Source organism: Macaca mulatta, chromosome 5, assembly GCF_049350105.2.
Source record: "Macaca mulatta isolate MMU2019108-1 chromosome 5, T2T-MMU8v2.0, whole genome shotgun sequence".
Taxonomy (NCBI): Eukaryota; Metazoa; Chordata; class Mammalia; order Primates; family Cercopithecidae; genus Macaca; species Macaca mulatta.
In genome coordinates, this window is record NC_133410.1 from 119,178,486 (window position 1) to 119,195,220 (window position 16,735).

The 16,735-nt window shown below is 40.5% G+C and overlaps 1 long non-coding RNA gene, 1 other non-coding gene and 1 pseudogene across 3 annotated transcripts in view; all 3 read right to left on the bottom strand.

Moving 5' to 3' along the window:
* The window catches only part of LOC114678379 (uncharacterized), an 81,283-nt gene that overhangs the window by 55,958 nt on the left and 8,590 nt on the right, over window positions 1-16,735 (bottom strand). The gene's annotated exons all lie outside the window — the stretch shown is intronic.
* Window positions 6,520-7,353, bottom strand: LOC144341034 (keratin, type I cytoskeletal 19 pseudogene; annotated as a pseudogene). The gene has a single exon (XR_013417606.1). The product of XR_013417606.1 is annotated as a keratin, type I cytoskeletal 19 pseudogene (transcript).
* Window positions 7,218-7,331, bottom strand: MIR492 (microRNA mir-492). Its single transcript, NR_032544.1, is given in 1 exon segment — window positions 7,218-7,331. It is a non-coding gene; the product is annotated as a microRNA mir-492 (primary transcript).

Consider the following 16,735-nt stretch of genomic DNA (forward strand, 5'->3'; position numbering starts at 1 on the left):
TTTGAAATTACTTACTGCCCTTTGAAAGTCTGTTTTAGAACCCCAAAGGATAGTTGAGGATTTTGAAAGGGAAGCCTCAGTAGATTCATTTGGTTAGACTCTTTTCCTAGGTTAAAAACATCGGGGAACTTAAGTACATAGGAAAGGAGTTCATAAATAAAATTTAGCTTTTTTAGAAAGGGAATATTTTAATAACTGTAGTGTACTATAAGAGACATCTTGTGGCTTTAAGATTAATGATAGTGATAAGACCCACTCAAGCATCTCACAGGGCTGATATTACATGCAACTTAGCAGGATGCAACCTGGCCCAGTGATTTCCAGGAGACAAGGCCACCTCAGCACAGATGCAACTTTCATAAATCTTAGAACAAAGCCTACCCTTACTAGATTAAACCTGCTCTATGAAAGAAACACTTGGTAATTGACCCAGACTGAATACATGTATAAGAAATGGGAAAGATCTCCCAAACTCTGAGAATTGTCCTCAAATAGAAGCCCTCCTAGTCAGTTGGTCATCTGACCTCTGACTATATCCGGCCCATGACACCAGCCAACTCCTGCTTTCCTTGTAAGAGGATGAAATTTAAGTAAGTCAATGAGTGACGACACCCATTTCTATAGGAGGATCAAGGGAGAGTGGCCAGGGCCTGGCTCTGATCGAGAGATTGGTTGAGATCTGAGGAACACTCTACAGTGGGTCTGGCAGTTTTTGTTCTATTTTCACATCTGTTGCTGCCTTCTACCTTCACTTCATGCCTCTGTTTTGGAGGTAGACACCAGACAAAATTTGCCAAAATTACTTTTAAGACTACTCTGGTCCCACAGGAAGGTGGGCTCCTAGGAGGAGGGTGGTAGGAATGCTGTAAGCTGGGGGACACCCTGGGCTTGAAGAGCCACCCACCAACTGGTGTGTCTCTAGCCTCAGCTATGGGAGAGGAGCTCCCCGTCCCCAAAGGTCCTGGCATCATGACCCCACAGACCAAGAAGGCTCAAGTACAGCTTCTCCACAGAAAGCTTATCTGTTGCCCGCCAACCGGGGAAAGAGACTCTTCTCCAACAGACCCCTGGTCTAATGCTGTTAGCAAAGCCACCAAATCACCAACAGGCCTGTTGCTGCTATCTCTGTTCCTCTGCACGCTCCCAGTGAGACAGTGCGGCTTCCCCAGGGCTTTACCACCCCTACAATGCCTACTGGGTGCTGCTGGCTGCTGGCAGCAGCCCATGCGCAGCACATCCAAATCACGGGGCTCCCTCACCTCAGAGTTGCCACTCTGCACCTGGCTGCCCTGGAGGCCTGTGAGCTGCTGCGTGATCATCCTGAGTGTGCCAGATTACCCCCAGTGGCACCACAGGCATTGCCAGTCACCTCCTGGCCACAGTTAAGAAAGCAGCTGCCACCTCCAGAAACAGCTAGGGTGAGGAAGAACGAATCCCAGATCCCAAAGCAAGCACTCTCTCTAGCAGGACTGGGTTAGTAACCATCAGAGTCGGTTGTTACAAAGTGAGGTTCCTCCTTGTCTTGGCTCCCTTTGGCACACTCCGCTTCCTTTTCCACTTCTCTGCCATGCTGTGACATGGCAGAGGCCTCACTGGAAGCTGGTCAGATATAGTGGGCAGATCTTTGACTCCTAGGCCTCCAGAATTGTGAGCCAAAGTAAACCTCTCTTCTTTCTAAATTACTCAGTGTCCTGTTCTGGTGACTCTCCCTTACTCCTGTCCATTCTGTTATGACCACAGAAAACAGACTAAGGAAATTCTTATGGATAGAAGATGCATTCTTACCTTAAATCTTAGAAACCTCAGCATATGAGGGTTTTTTTTTACCTTATTAGGTCAGGAACTTTCACCTTTTCATGTAAAGGAAGCAGTTGACGGCTTCTCTTTGGCATATCCAAGTTGCCTGAGTCACTATTCTTGTGCTTTGGGACCACTGTCAAGTAAAATAAGTATTACTGGAATGCAAGCACCATGATACCACGACGGTCCATCTGATAACTGTGGCGCCTCCTAAGTGACTGATGGGCGGGGAGTGCATGGTGTGGATCCTCCAGACAAAGGGGTGGCTTACATCCTGGGTGGGATGGAGCTGGATGGCAAAAGATTTCATCAGGCCACTCACAGCCACACCTCCTGGAAACACTCAGAGCCCTACTTGCGCTTGGCAGCCATATGAAACGGACAAAACCTGAAACTCTAGCTTGATTGGACCACCTCCAAGATCAACTTAAAATTTATGAATTGTTTATTTGTAGATTTCCCATTAAAAATTTTCGGACTGTGGTTGAAATTGGGTATCTGAAAACATGGAAAACAAAACGTCGGATAAGGGGGTACTACTGTAGGCCCTTTGACACAGGCAGAAATTCGAAGCCCACTCAAACACCTGATACGGAGGCCCAACAGGAAAGGTGCCACCTGGCTGTACTGTGCATACTGAACAAGAAGGGTCTACAATTCACAGGCCAAGAATACAACAGCTGGCAGCTATCTCCAAAGATGGGAAGATTGATTTCATTATTTAACGATCCTGTCAAGTTTATCCAGGAAGCACAGTCAGGTGGGACTCTGGGCCCAGAGCAGGCAGGCGTGACAGAAGCTACTCCTGTGCTCTGTCGCATTGACTGTTTATGGCCTGGCAAGCAGCACACTCCAGCATGAGCCTCCTTACAACCAGGGCTGAACTGAAAGTGGATGATGTACCTACCACAAAGGAAGGAAGAGAGCTATTGAGACATTTAGGTGTGCTCCAGTGGGTTTATACACCTTCCGTCTTCACAGGACAGAGGCAACACTCATAGCCCTTAACCCCAACTTGAGTCTATCTGGTCTATGAGGAGCTACCTCGTGCACAAAAGCTTCTCTACCTTCACCTCACAGACACATTTTGGGCCCAGGCACTGCCTGTGTACCTCGTATCAGGATTACAAGGGCCCCTGCCCCATCAGGCCCTCTTGGACCAGACATAGACTTCTCTACCTGCTGGAAGATACCTTCACCGTTAATACCCAGGATAGCCATGGAGACTGGCCCACCCACCTCGACTAATTGCCACCTGGCATTTGCCTAGTAGGCCGCCCCCACCTCAGTTTCTATGGCCTGCACCTCCTGGAAACCTCAGTTGTGCCGGGCAGCCATCTGGGATGGACAAGACCTGAAATTCTGGCTTCACTGGACCACCTCCAAGATCACATTTTTGCATCTACAACATCCTCCAGTGCATAGTGTCTGCAGACATTACTGCTTAGTTCTGAGTTCTCCTGGTCCTCCTCTTCCATTCTGGCCTGTCACTGCTCTGCAATTAAGCAGCTCCAAGCCTGATACTGCCAAGTCCATTCAACTCCTTTTATATCCCTAGAGCCATTTTCCAAGCCCCAGTGTGCCTGCTGTCTTTCACTGCTCCAGCTGGCCCGACATTGCACATCGAGATGTTGCTTCTTGAGACCTATTCACTGATTACTCAGCACTGAAGTCACTGACAATTTCCACAACAGGGTCATTTTGGTCACCCACTGAGTGGCCAAATCCGGCTTGCTGACCATCCCTTCACCAACCTTCAGCCACTTGTCCACTCTTCACAGTCAAGCCCTGGTTACTGTCAACTGCCCCTCCTTTGCCATTGGTGAGACTGCCACATATCCATGGTGAGACTGCCCCCCATCCATGGTGAGACTACCCCCTAGCCACGGCTGAACCCTGCTCTCATGATCTCCCCTAATTGCTCAACTGGATGCTGGACTTGCCATACCCCCTCTGCCGATGCAGTTCAGCTCCCACTAGGTGGTTCCAAGGATGCCACTCATTCCTGTCTTACCTTCATAATATGCTTTCTGCAGGACATCCCAATGCTGATTGGGGTATCTGGACTCGCTGGCCGGGCACGTCTCACCTGGTTGCCCAAAGAGGGTGTAGAGGTCCTGTTCTGGTGACTCTCCCTTACTCCTGTCTACAGTCTCACCTACCCCCTTCTTGGATTCTCTTACCTCTACCCTGACATGGGTAGAAGTCCCGCTAGTGTTCTGGGCCTCCTACCGCTTCCCTTTCTTGATGCCACAAGCATGCAGCGGGGGGAGTTGTGGCTGCCATCTTGCTAAAGATTATATTCTCATTACAAGGAAGATTTGGAAGTATAGAATAGATTTCTAAAGCTGTGTCAGCAGTCCTGAAGTAGAAAATTTAATAATTTTTAAATTTAAAATAATAAGAAAATCAATATTTTGTGTAAGAAACAGATGGACTTTAAGGTACCACTTTCTAGAAATTATAATACAAGCAGCTGTAGAATGGAAAAATTGTTCATTCTAAATCATTCTTAATTAAAAAGAAAAAATAATTCTAGTTTAGGCATAATCTGTATGAATGCATAGCCTTCTCAGAACTCCTCCAATTCCCCTTCTTATATAATTTTCTTTCCTTTCCTTTCCCTCCCCACCTTCCTTTCTTTTTCTTTCTTTTCCTTTTATTCCTTTCCTTTTTTCCTCCCCTTCCCTCCTCTCTCGTCTCCTCCCCTCCCCTCCTCTTTCCTCTCCTCTCATCCCATCTCCTTTCCTTTCTTTCAGGCCTGGTTGTCCTTGGTGCTTTCATCACTCAGTGCTTTGTTTAATGAGCTAACAGTTTTCAATTCAGTATTCATTGTTTCAATTAAAAAAAAATCTTTTGCAGACAATTTTGTGTTTAGCTTGAATTTATTTTAGATCAACTTACTTTAAATTAAATGGTTACAAAAATTTTATGTCCTTACTCTGCTATAGATGTCATGCAATTTCATTGCCATGAATTTAAAAGGCCCATAGAAACAGAATACTAAAATACTACCAATATTAGAAATAATATGACTGTATAATGTTACAGACTACTGAGCCAAATGGTGGATATGGAAAGGTGCCTAATTGTACAAAGGCAGGTTATTTGTCAAGGCAGTTTACTTGGACCATCCTCATCAGATAAATTACTCACTGTCCTCATAATGAAAATCAAGCGAAGCCTGGACTTAATTTTGATGGAGTGAAAAAGCTAGTTGATGATGTGGAGGGGGATAGGAACTTCAGGAGAACGCACCTGGATTATTTCTCAGCTTGGTTTTGACACATGGGGTGTGTTGCAAGTAATTTATTACTAATGGTGAAAGCACTAAAATTGCACATGATCTGCCTTCTTAAAATACATACATTTGAGTGTAGTCAAGGTTATCTCGATGATATCATTGTTCTCATGTTCTTACAACTATATTTTCTTAAGTGAGAGAGAAACACTGGTGTTAGCAAAAGTAGCAAGGAATGCCACATAATCAAGAGCTTGTTTATCAGTATCCCCAGAAACATTGTAGAGGGCAAGCCTAACTAATATGTAGCCAATATATGTGGCAACTAAAAATGATTACAATGTTTTATTTTCAGGAAAAATGTATTTGAGTTTTGTGAAAATTGTGGTATACCAGTGAGAGTATATCACCTGTGAGACTATTATCAATAATATGCTGTATGAAAAATTATGAGCATTCAAAGCTCTTATGGCCAGAAAAGGGAACCCTGAATAGAGTCAGGCAAATACCCTGGCTTTGGGGAAACTTTAAAAATATTCAAGGAAAAAAATGGTTTTGACTCATGAAATTGAGTCTCAAATAAGATTATGGTTAATGAAGAGAGATTTTTTTAAAACCGAGAAATAATTCAAATAAAATGGGAGACAGCTCAGGAAAGTCAAATGGTTGTCTATTAATCTCAAATTTCAAATGACATGTTTATAAAATATAAGAAGGGAGAGTAACCAAAGGTGAATGGGGAAATGTAGCAGATCTACTATAAAAGTTCTATAAAGTAAGACCCAAATGAACTGAGGATTTTAAAAAAGGTAAAGATGACCTGTTTTTGAGGAAAAAAAGGTAAAGGTGACCAAAAGGAGCCATGAGGCTTTATTTTATTTTATTTATTTATTTTTCTAGAGATAGGGCCTCACTGTATTGCCCAGGCTGGAGTGCAGTGGCATGATCATGGCTCACTGCAGCCTCAACCTCCTGGCCTAAACCTATCCCCTCACCCTGACCTCTCAAAGGGCTGTGATTATAGCCATTAGCCACTGTATCAGACAGATGCTTTTTTAGTCAAAAAGATCAAGGAGGGGAGAGTGACAACAGCAAGATGTTGAATGGGAGGTCCCAGATTTCATGTCCCTTCAACAAAATGTCCAGCTAACAACTGTCCACAGACAAGAACTTTTGTGAAAAACCCCCTAAATTGGGAATGGGCCTGACACTAGTGTAGACCACAGAACTGGATAAAAACCACATTAAAATGGTAAGAGAAATGGTCTTATTTTGACCACATCTCTCCTCCCTTTTCCCCAAGTTGGCGCAGGGCCACACAGAATTCCCCCGGGTCCATGATTCTATTTTGTTTTTCCTTGGGTCATAAAATTTTATTGGCAGATCGTGGAACAGCCAGAGGTAAGTGTCCCTTCCTTCTCATCCTCCTACCCAGGAGACACCCTTTAAAGGAAAGCAGAAGCCAGGAGCCTGCCGCCTTAGAGGATCTTGGAGGTGGACAGGTTGTTGTAGTGATCTTCCTGGCCCTCAAGCAGGCTGAGGTAGGTGGTGATCTCCTGCTCCAGCCGCGACTTGATGTCCATGAGCCACTGGTACTCCTGATTCTGCCTCTCACTGTCAGCTAGCACATCGCCCAGCTGAGCTTCGATACTGCTGATCGGCACCTGGATCTGCACCAGCTGAGCTCCAAAGTGCGCTGGTGGCCTTCCAAGGTGGCTTTCATGCTGAGCTGCCACTGCAGCTCAATCTCAAGACCCTGGAGGGTGTGCCACAGGTCAGTGACCTCAGACCTGTACATCTGGAGCTGCTTTGTGTGGCCAACAACCTCCTGGTTCGGTTCCTCAGTCTGGCTGGTGAACCAGCGTTCAGCATCCTTCCAGTTCTGCTCGGCCTTGACCTCATGTTGGCTCTGCATGTCACTCAGGATCTTGGTGGCATCAGCTCCCGGAGCCGAATCCACTTCCACACTGACCTGGCCTCCCATCTGGCCCCTCGGGACATTAATTTCCCCCTCATGGTTCTCTTCAGGTAGGCCAGCTCTTCCTTCAGGCCTTCGGTCTGCATCTCCAGGTCGGTCCTGGCCAGGGTCAGCTAAATGAGCACCCTGTGCAGGCCATCATGTCAGCCTCCACACTCATGAGCAGAGTCTGCTCCTTCTCATACTTGGTTTGGAAGTCATCTGCAGCCAGACAGGCATTGTTGATCTGCAGGACAATCCTGGAGTTCTCACTGACGGCACTAAGAATCTTGTCCCGCAGGTCCTCGAAGGTCTTGTAGTAGTGGCTGTAGTCATGGGAGGGCCTGGGGCCCATGATTTTAAAATGGGAAAACAACAGAGACAGATATCCAGCTTCCCTAGCATTCTGAGGTGCATCCCAGGAAGCTCAGACCAGTCTTGCCTTATGGGGGACACTGGAAGTAATGGCATGGTTAGACTGTCTGGGGTCAGTTAGAAACAAAAAAAGGAGACAGAGCTCACAGTGACCAGTGTGCAGATCTTGGCAGTAGCTCTGTGGTCCTGCCAGCTGTGGTGCCCAGACAGAGATACCAGCCAACAGCACAGCCCACGTCCAAAGCTGGATTGATCACTCCCAGAAGCATGGTGGGAAGTTCAACCAGGCTTTAGTCTCTAGACATCCAGCATCCAAGCCCAGCCTCAGAGTCTATTTCAAGGCCCTGCCTATTCAGGGAGATGTCCACAACATTGCATTTCTTCAAAGCACAGGTGCCAAACCTGTCCGACATGGGAGGCCAAAAAGTGACTTGATCTGGCCCCAGAGCCCACATTAAGGCACCACCCAAGCAGGGCAGCAAGCCTCAACTGTGCATTTCTACGGCGTATAGCCTGTGGTCCCATTTGTCCCGAATGGCAACTTTGCTAACATCAAAACTCAGCCTGCAGCCCTGCCCAGCTGTGGAACCCAAACAGTGATACCACCCAGCCAGGGATATACCCTGTGACCTGGCCTGATCAGGGGCCATCACATTGCTTGGTCATCAGCTTCACCTGATAGCAGAGCCCAGCCAGTGGTCTCACTTCACAGCAGAGCCCAGCCAGCAGCTTCACACAACCTCAAAGCAACGGCAGTGGCGCAGCCAACCAGAGAACCCAACAGCAAGCTCTACCTACTGTGGCCATTACCAGCTGACCTATCCATAATCACAGGGTAGATTAAATAGTGAAAGTCTATCCCTGCCAAAGAACACCTGTAGACTGTAAGAGGTGACTGTCTTCTCAAATACGCAGGCACCAACCCAGGACATAAGGATTATGAAGAATCAGAAAATCATGACACCTCCAAAAGAAACTAATAAAGCTCCAATGATGGACCATAAAGAAAGGAAGATCTATAAAATGACAAAGAACTCAGAATAATCCTTTTAAAGAAGCTCAGTGAACTACACGAATATATTGACAGAAAATTAAATGAAATTTAGAAAACAACACATGAACAAAATGAGAGGTTTGACAAAAAAATAAAGAAATAGGTACTTAAAAAAAAAATAGAAATCCTAGAGATGAGGAATACAATGACTGGACTGAAAACACTGCATAGAAGACTTCATCATCAAACTCAGTCAAGACAAAGAAATAACCAGTGATCTCAAAGACAGAACATTTTAAATTATTCAGCCAGAGGAGAAAAAAGAATAAAGAATGCGTACAGGAATCATGCAACATTATCAATAGAGCTAACATGCATATAATAGGAATTCAAGAAGAAGAGAGAAAAAAAGTGTCAGAAAGTATATTTAAAGAAATAGTGCCTGAAAACTCCCCAAATTTGGGGGGAAAGATGCCAATAGCTAGATACAGGAAGTGCAGGAGTTTGTAATCAATTTGAACTCAAGGAAGAGTTAACCAAGACACGTAATAATAAAACTATCAAAAATAAAAGACAAATAAAAAATTCTGAGAGCAGTACAAGATAACCATATCACATGCAAGGTAGTCTCAATGTCAGTGGATTTCTCAGCAGAAATGAGGGAGAAATAAAAGCTTTCCCAGACAAAGAAAAGCTAAGAGAGCTCATTACCATAAGCTAAGGGAGCTCATAAGGGTACAAAGTTTCAGTTAGACAGGAGGAATGAATTATTTTAGATATAGTGTATAGCATGGTAACTATATTTAATAATAATGTATATTTCAAAGTTGCTAAGACAATAAATTTTAAATGTTCTTGCCACAAAAAAGGTAAGTATTGAAGTGATGGATATATCAATTAGCTTGATTTAATCATTTCATGTTGTATACATATGTCATAACATCACTTTGTACCCTGTACATATATATACACACACATATATATGCACATATATTACACACGCATATATATACACATACATATACACATATATATACACACATATATACACACACGGTATATATACACACACGGTATATATACACACACATATATATATACACACCTTGTGTGTATGTATACACATATGTATACACACACACTCAATTATAGTTTTGTCAATCCACGATTTCAAAAAGAACAAGGAAATAAGTCTCCTTCCTAGAGATGATAACAGAAGGTATATCAGAGATGAGACAGCATCATTCAATTCCTATTTTTTCTCCTCTCTTTTCTAGATTGGGTTTTAAATTGAATATGGAGAATAACTATGAAAAGTAGAAATTGCAGCCCAAGATAAAAGAGGGATTGGCAAGCTAACTCCAAGGTGTTTAAAATGAGACCAGATAAATTATGTACCAGGGTGCAAATAGAATTTCCAGCTATAAATTGTTTGGTAGCCTTTGAAAAGTCATGGCAAATAGGAGAGGTGCCACAAGATGACAGATGGGTACATTTCATCTTTATTTTTAAGAGAGGAACAGAAAGGATTCAGGAAATTATAGACAACTTGACTCATACCTGCAGATTTAACAATAGATTGTTAAAAATGCTCTAGTTTTTGAGCATTCAGAAATGAATGTTAAGGTCATTAGTAACCAACAAATGTAAAGTAAGGACAAGCTTTGATACACTCATCTGATTTATTTTTTATGAGGTTACTAAGCACATAGATCAATGGATTGCTTGAAAATCAAATTGAAATAGCTAGCAATTGGTATCTTCATGACATGATGGGGCAATATGGCATTGTCTGTTGTCAAGAGTGTCTATTAATGGCTTTATAGTCTCCAGTAGTGTGTCTTTACCCTATTTTATTCAGCATTTTCACCAATGGCTGGATGAACATAGAGGCTTCTCAACTTTGTAGAGGGCATGAAAGTAGACAGGGTATCTCATTTCAGTGCTTCTCACACTTTCACTGAATATTCCTAACGGAGGGGAAAATAAGCACGTACACCTGGAGAAACCAGGACAATTGTCCTAAGTGGCTGCCAGAAGAGAGACATTTCTATAAATTTTATCTTATTTAAACATTATGTAAATTTTACATTCTATGCCATGATTTTTTTAAATATAAAATAATTCTCCCTCTAGTCAATTTTATTTCTCTAGGTAAAACTGGCACTTCTGTTTCTTTGAGTATCTCCCATATTCTCCCAAAGTGCTGGGATTCCAGCAAACGTTTTGCCATAGCTGTAAGCCTGTGGGTATGGAGAGCAGGAGCAGGAAGGCTTGAGAGACTATAAGAAAGAGAAGAGGAGAGCTTAGGACATATGCAAAGCACAAACAAAATTACACCCAGAAGGTGAAAACCAAACCAGCGCCAATATACTGAACAAAGGCCTGAGACTTGGTAATCTGTAGCATGGCCTACAGGGAAGGGGCATGAAAGGGAGAGGACCAGAGTCGGAAGCCCTGGAAAAGCATTGCTACTAGGGGAAAAGGAGTTAGAGAAGGTGTGATGCCCTTCAAAGACATGACAATAGGAGAGAAGGAAGGAAAATGGAGAAAATTAAGTCCAAAGTATGGACATTGAGCATTTAATACAATTAATTGTAGATCAAGACTAAAACAAGAGTGGTCATATGGGTAGAAGAATAATATATATACATTATTTATACATACTGACAGAGTGGAAAGAATGCACCTAAAAAATGGGAAGAGAAGAAAGTCAGGAATAGGAGAGTGGAAAAAATAATTGCCTGCTGTATAAGTAATATGAGGTAGTCAAAAATACTATTTAAAAATTATAGACCACACCAAAGAACATGTACATATACATAACAGAGTACTATTTGGCCATAAAAATAATGAGATCCTGTCATTTGCAACAGCATGGATGGAACTGGAAATCATTATGTTGAGAAAAATAAGCCAGACACAGAAAGACAAACATCACATGTTCTCACTTATTTGTGGGATTTAAAAATCAAAACAATTGAACTTGTGGACATAGAGAGTAGAAGGATGGTTACCAGAGGCAGGGAAGCATAGTGGGGGGATGGAAGAGAGGTAGAGATGGTTAATGGGTACAAAAAAAGTTAGATTGAATAAAGACCTACTATTTGAAAGCACAACAGGGTGACTATAGTCAATAATAATTTAATTATACATTTGAAATAACTAAAAGAGTATAATTGGATTGTTTGTAACACAAAGGAAAAATGCCCTGAAGGGATGGTTGCCCCATTCTCCATGATGTGATTATTAGGCATTCAAACCATCTCATGTACCCCATAAATACACACACCCTCTATGTACCCACAAAAATTAAAAAATAAAAAAATTATAGACCCAACAGTAAAGTGCTAGAAAAAAAAGAGAATGAAAGACACTATAAGAGACACTAAAACAATGAGAACATAATGCATCTCTTCCTAAAAACCAGGTTAAAACAAAGACAAGCAAGACATCAAACAGAGAAAGAATAAAACTATCAGTCTTTAAAGATAAAGAAAAGATCAAGCAAAACATATCAGGTTAGTTATAAGATTAAGAAAATTAGGCTACCATCAGACTTCTTAAAAACGACACCTAAACTAAGGTAACAGCAGAACTGCATTTTTAAATTGAGGAGAATTCTCAAAAATAACTGGCCTGTATTCTGTAAAAATATCTGTGTCACTAAGCATTTTAAAAAGGCTGGGAAATTGTTCCAGATTAAAGGAGACTAAAGACTAAATAACAAGTAACATGTTAACCTGGACGGGAGGGGAAGAATGTAAAAAGGACATTATTGAGATAATGGAAAATATTAACATAAGAATGACTGATTAGGTAAAAGTATTATATCAATGCTAAATTTCTTGAATTTAACAACTGAGATTATGTAAGATAATGAAGGAATATTCAATATTCATATTCTTAAGAGAGGCACACATAGTATTAAAAAATAAAGGAGCAAATGCAATCTATGCTGACTATAATGAGGCCTTGATTTTTTGATGTATTATGATGTATGCAACTTCATTTTAGTATATATTTGGAGACAGCAAGAGATTAATATTGTAAATGTAGCAAAATCTTAACAACTGGTGAATCTGGGTAAAGGATATTTTGGAACTCACTTGCAACTTTTCTGTGAGTTAGAAATTATTTCAAAGTAAAAAAAAAATTATTAAAAAAGGATAGTAGATCAAATACTAAAATGAAGTTAGGAAATAAAAACCCTGCTCAAGCCTCATCTCTAAATTGTAGATAGAAATCTGTTATAAAACTATTTTTGTTCAGTTGGCGATGCTTATGATTTTTATAAGCATGTTCCACATGTTCAACATGTACTGGAGAAAAGCACCAGCACCTTGATGAACATGATTAGATCAGGGTCCTTAGCTTGTTAAAGAAAAACTAACTTTGAAGGAGAAGTAGTGAAAATTGAAAAATTGAAATTCGATATTAATGTAATTAAGGTGCATCTTTAATTTAATGGTGCACATGTATTATCAGAATATGACTACTTCAGACAGGCAGGCAATTTTGGTATTTGCTTAAACATAATCTACGCCATTTAATAGCCAATGTCCAAACACAGCAGCTGATTCTCTTTCTTCTGGACAAATGGAGTCCTTAACCCTGGGATATACTTATAAACTCAACATTTGTTGAGTTAACTTCCCTTAGGACTCCATCACACCCCACCCATGCCCACACACCCCTGCCAATCCTGATATCATTTTACCCTTGGCAGAATCTTATTTCACTCTAGCAATGTGCACATTTGTAAAATGGAACATCTAGGGTTTTCATTTTCAAAGCATTGCTCAAGAGGTGTGTCCCACATCTTGGCTTTTAAAAATATATGTGTGTGTCTGTGTGTGCATGATTGCATGCCTGCAAGACAGTCTGCTTCTTGATAAACTGGTCCTGTAGTCATCTCTTGGAGTTCAAATAGATTTCTTGATGTATGGCTGTAAGTTTATTGACTGTGATCACGTTTTAGAGACCAAACTCTCGGAAGGAAATGACCACGTCTGTCGATTTACTAAAACAACATGTGGTTGTTTCACACGTGTTACCACAATGACCAAGGAACTAAAGTATTTGCAGAATGCAGTTTTATGGTTCTGATATTCACTCATAGTTTTGACTAGTCTGAGCCAAATTATTATCATTTTTTACTTGGTGGCACAAAAAAGTCCTTATAAAGGATAATCGAAGGTTAAAATGGATTAGTTGTTTCCTCATCAAAAAATCAAGGCCTCATTATAGTCAGCATAGATTGTATTCCTTGATTTGTTCATTCATTGATTCACCTATTCACTGGGAAGATACTTTATGCACTCGTAATTACTGGAGGCTGAAAAAGAAAAAATAATGTTGGGCTCCTTTTTAAGCCAATTATATACAACTGGTTTGCTTTGTAATGCAAAAATTACTAACCATGAATTTTATATAATTAATTAACAGCTGAACACAGCGTAGAGAAAGAGCTCAAAAAATATTTGCTTGATATAATTCCATACACTGCATTAGCCTTTGTCAGGTTCAGCCCTTAAGCTTGTAGGCCCCACAGTGAGGCTGTTTGAAGGGTCTACTTCCTTTTGAAGGGGCCCATGTATTCTTGGGAGTGTGCAAACGCAGGGACATGGGCTACAGTATCACGGACGGGAGGTATTTGTTTTGTTTTTCCAAAATGGAAACATCTTTTTTGTGTTTGGAGATTGTTAATGTATGAATTTTTTTCAAGCAACTTAGAAATGCATATAGTCAAAAGTTCTTATTTGTTCCATCTGCCACTTCTCCTAAAGATAATAACAATTAGTAATTTGTATACAGCTTTCTAGACTTTTAAATTCAAATAAACATTTTTTACATTAAATGAGATGAAATTACATGTTGTTCTGAAATTGGCTTTTAAAAAATAGCAATATATTGAGGGCATCATCCCATGTCAGTAGATAAAGACCAACTTCATCCCTTTACAATTTTCTCTAATAAGGATGAAGCACATTACTTTAGCCAAGTTCCTATTGATGAATAATGAGGTTGCTTCCATATTTTTGATATTATAAAGAATGCTCCAGTGAATATCCTAATTTGTTCATCTTTGCCTACATGTCCTGTTTTCTCAGGATAAACCCCTAGACAGGATTGTTGAGTCAAAGTGTATTTAAAAATTGTAGTACGTATTTTCAAACTATTCTCAGCTGAAAGATTGGACTCCAGTAGTGCATTAAAGTGTCTGTTTCCCACACCATTGAAATCACTGACATTATCAAATCACAGGCCGTCAGAGAAGTACTCAAACATTTCTTCATTATTTCAATTTCAATTTCTTTTTTCTCGCTGAGATCAAATATCTATTGTGGTTGTTTATGCTTCTTTGTGAATAGTTTATTTAGAGACTTTACACATTTTTCTATTGGGTTAGTAATCTTTGCCTTTTTAGTTTGTAAAAACATTGAACTCTTAAGGATATTAACTCAGCATCTACTATATATACTGCAAGTATTCACCCCCTGTTTTTCATTTGTCTTTCAGCTTTTATTTATGAAGTTTTGAATAAAGAAGTTTTACATTGTTGTGTAGTATCAGTTCATATTACTCTTATGGTTTCTAGCCTTATTATCGTGCTTGAAAAGGTCTCCTCATCCTGAAACTGCTTACATATTCTGCAAATGTTTTGGACTTTTCATAATTGTATTTTACTTTGGAGTTTCTAATCTATATAAAAGTTAATTATGTATGATATGAAATAGAGTGCAAATATAATGCCAAATGGGGTGAATTTAAATTAACTTCGCTTGTAAATTTAAAAATATTTTTTGGAACTATACAGTAGAAAGATCAGATTTGTATGAAATGTAATACATTTACAGTGAGTGTTAGGGAAAATAATATAGCTGAGAAAAACATACCTCTCTGATTATCTCAGTCATCTCTGAGGTGAACTGATCGCGAGGGTTACTACTTATGAGTTGTGGAACACCGAATCACAAGACGGATATATGATCTGCTTAGGTAATCTGCATTGTGGGACAAGTGAATGACATGTTTTTGGCCATTTAGACGAAACATTCTATACATTCTAAGAATTATTGAAGGGGTGGAGTTCCATTGTTTTTTTTTTTCTCTAAAGCAGAGTTCTCAATCTTAAATTTTCCATTGGAATCGCTTGCTTTTATTTTATTTTATTTTATTTTATTTTGCAATCAGCTTTCTCAGGTTGAAGTGATTACTTGCTTTTACCATCCTGGCGAACACGGTGAAACCCCGTCTCTACTAAAAAATACAAAAAACTAGACGGGCGCGGTGGCGGGCGCCTGTTGTCCCAGCTACTCGGGAGGCTGAGGCAGGAGAATGGCATGAACCCGGGAGGCGGAGCTTGCAGTGAGCTGAGATCCGGCCACTGCACTCCAGCCTGGGCGACAGAGCGAGACTCCGTCTCAAAAAAAAAAAAAAAAAAAATGCTCCTGCCAGACCCTGGAGATTCTGATTTTATTGGTCAGGGCCTAGCCATCTCAGATTTTAAAAGCTCCCCAGGCGATTATATAGTGCATGGCTAAGGTTGAGAACCTCTGCCTTAAAGATTCCTAATGATGTCTATCTGATATTACTTGCTAAAAGTTTAACCATGATTCAAGTAATATTTCTCTAAATTTCAGTGCTAAGGCCTTCCCATCCTGGGCCATAATCCATTGTTCTAAGGAAACCACTAGGACCTTGGTATTGGGTTGATAAAATCTACACACTCTTCTAAATACATTTGAATCTACACAATGGATTTAAGAGAACTGAAGAACTGATCAGTCTAATAAAAGTTTTCAGAATAATTTCCCATGACAGTGAATTTATTAATTTGTTTTATAAGTATTACTTTCTACTACGATTTAATTGCACATTCAAAATGGAAAACTTTTGCAAGAGCTTTGTAAGGCAAAATGTTAACATGAGTGTGTTCATTTTTCATTTTCCTTTTTAATAAAGCAACATAACAACATACCAATTATGGATACTAGAGCCCCTGTTGGCACACAGTTTTCCTTACTTTCATGCAGGTGAATTACTCAAAGCCAAGTGTTAGACTACCAGAGCACAACTTGCTTTAGATTTACTGAACTAAATATCCAACAGACTTTTGCTCAACATAAGCAGCATAAAACAAACGCATGCAATCTAAGGGGATCTCAGGTGAAACATTCCCTTGAGCATCAGCTGTACATTCTTGGTGCCAGGTGGTAAACGTCATTGGGGAAATAGCTGTGAATATCATTCTTTCTGTACCTGAGAAATGTCACCTTCTCAGGAATGCAATTAACTGAGTGTTCAGGAACATAAAAAAGCATGTGAAATAAACTGGTGGGTGCTGAAAATTTTCCTTTCTTCA